The sequence below is a fragment of the Myotis brandtii genome, unplaced genomic scaffold, assembly GCF_000412655.1.
Source record: "Myotis brandtii unplaced genomic scaffold, ASM41265v1 scaffold449, whole genome shotgun sequence".
Classification (NCBI taxonomy): Eukaryota; Metazoa; Chordata; class Mammalia; order Chiroptera; family Vespertilionidae; genus Myotis; species Myotis brandtii.
The window spans coordinates 1,580,672-1,583,112 of NW_005367171.1; the positions used below are offsets into that span (position 1 = coordinate 1,580,672).

The 2,441-nt window shown below is 38.5% G+C and overlaps 1 pseudogene; it reads right to left on the reverse strand.

Annotated features, from left to right (window-relative positions):
• Positions 1-739: 739 nt before the first annotated feature.
• On the reverse strand, positions 740-2,435 carry LOC102262725 (annotated as a pseudogene).
• Positions 2,436-2,441: the final 6 nt, after the last annotated feature.

The window sequence follows — 2,441 nt, forward strand, 5'->3', positions numbered from 1 at the left end:
TTTTATGTGTGTGAACATCAAGAACTATGACTGTTCACCAAAGTCAGACAACTTAATCTTAGTAAATTGCTAGGTAGGCAAGGAAGTCATGAGAAGAATAGGTGTCCTTGACATATATGTGTAGAATCCAAGCAAGTCAAAATTTCACTTGATTTGGTGTCAATAGAAAGAGCATGCATTATCAAGTATTGATCCATAGAAACTCCTAGGTATTAGAACTGTTTTTCTGCTTTTAGAGAATTATCTTGGTAGACTCCTTCCAAAACAGGGAAAAATATACATAGATCTCTATATTTAATTGTGTGTTGACTAACTAGGAAACATGTGTTTATTTGGAGATATTTTTCAGATTTATTTTCAGGTTTGTGTTATGATGCCTAGAGCATTAAAGTATGGGTCATGGGAGCCTTGAATTTGGAATGTTTTATACTTTTATGGAAAACTTGGACCATTCTTTCAAAAAGGATTTTATTAGATGAATACAATATTTGTATAAACATTTATGGAAATAAACACTATAGAAAGTAATGAGCAGCATAACTGAGCCAAAGTAAAGAGAAATGTCATTAATCAATGGAAAAATTAAATGCAACTTACTAACTATGACAATTAAAGCATAAGTTTTTTTGTTTTGTTTTGTTTTTTTTTTTTTGGAAAATTAAATGCAACTTACTCGCTAACTATGACAATTAAAGCATGTTTTTTTGTTTTGTTTTGTTTTTTGTCTTTTTGAAATACCTCAAGTTTATTAATTTATTAGTAGTATATATCTGATTCTTAGCCAGAATGTGAAGCTGGAGGGTTGCTCTCATACTGGAAAATCAACTACATAATACGTTACAGTATGTGCAAATGTGTACATTGAAGAACTCTGCAAAAGTTTAATCAAAACCTGCTTTCAGTTTATTAAATAATTTCTCAAGAATACTTGCGGGAGGTACAGCAACCTCATGACCAAGTCACAGATCTCTTCAGAATTAATTCTTATAAAGGCAGTTTTGATTACGTTGATTCAAGTTATGCGGGAGTGGCAGGATGGGTAAAGGCAAAGTTTTATTTTTAGTTTCCCCAAATGCTTTTTCACTTGATTTAGGAGGGCTTGGGAGTACCCAAGAATTGTATTCCAGAGAATTTCTGCCATACGAGTAGTGTTCCTGAAAGTTTGAACAGTCATGAGAAATAGGTCTCTAGTTATCTGTCCATGATTGGAGAATTGCTTTCTCTGATAAAATCTTTACATCTCCTGGTAAAGGGGGAGATGTAGTATGACAAAGAGTTTTGCCATTTGGTCTTTTGTATGTTGCAGTGAAATTCATCAAGTGCAGTTTTGTGCTTTCTTTCCCAAGGTTTTCCATGAATCCTACAGGGGCACAGGCTTTCTTGATCACAGTTGGGGTTTTCAGTTTTCTTAGTAGTTCAACCTGTACTTGAGTCACCAGATGTAAATTAGACATTTCTCTCTTCAGCTCGCAGTATGCATTTTGCACATCATCACTTGAAATGCTTAGTCTTTGGAGATCTCTGCTCTGCAGATTGTCTTCCTGAGATGGATCCGTTTGTTTGGTTTTTTGTAGCTCTATTCTGAGATTATTACATTCTTTCTTCATCAGTTCTAGTTCTTGTTCCAAGCCATGGATCTTCAGATCACAACTCAACTTTTCCACTTCCCAGTTTAATGAAGGTGGATTTAAATTCCTTATCACCTGCTGAGTTTCCACCTCTGTTCTTAGCTGGAGGAGTTCTACTTCTTTAGACTGCAGCTGTTCATTCAATACTTTCAAAGATTCAGAGTTGTCTTTATTCATTTTATCCAACTTGCTCTTTAAATTATCTCTATCAATGCAAACCTCTCGATATGTATGGTAGGCCTTATTTACTTGTTCTCATCCCGCAGAACTTGTTTCTTCATCTAATAAAGTGCCTGTAAGCTTTTCTTACAAAAATCTTATTCTTTTCTTTAGGAAAGAGTTCTCTTTTTCTGAATCCTTGAGTCATTTTTTGATGTCTTCATATGCAGTGACAAGGGCAAAATGTGAAGCAACAGACTCATTTGAATATATTGAGACCGGAGTCACTGTATCTCTCCTATGGGCTTTTTCATGATTTCGAATGCAGATATCATCTACCCATGTATCCATGACAGCCCTAAGTCAGGCTACGGAGCGCCGCGGAGTTTCCATTTCCCTGCGTTTGTAAAAGGGTCGCCAGGGGTAGCCACGGGCTTCCGGTTTCCTCGAAGACACCGCGGCTTCTCCAGCGAAGGCCGCCGCTCCAGGCACACCGCGGAGGGGTTCCCATTGCTTTGGCCTTGGCTGCACCAGGACCGACCAGTGGGCTGGGGCCCGGAGGATCGGGAAGGAGTGGCAAGCCGGGGCAGGAGGGACTGAGGCGCTGCTGGGAGCCGGCCAGTTATCCAGCAACACGCTTGCGAGGCCCAGTAC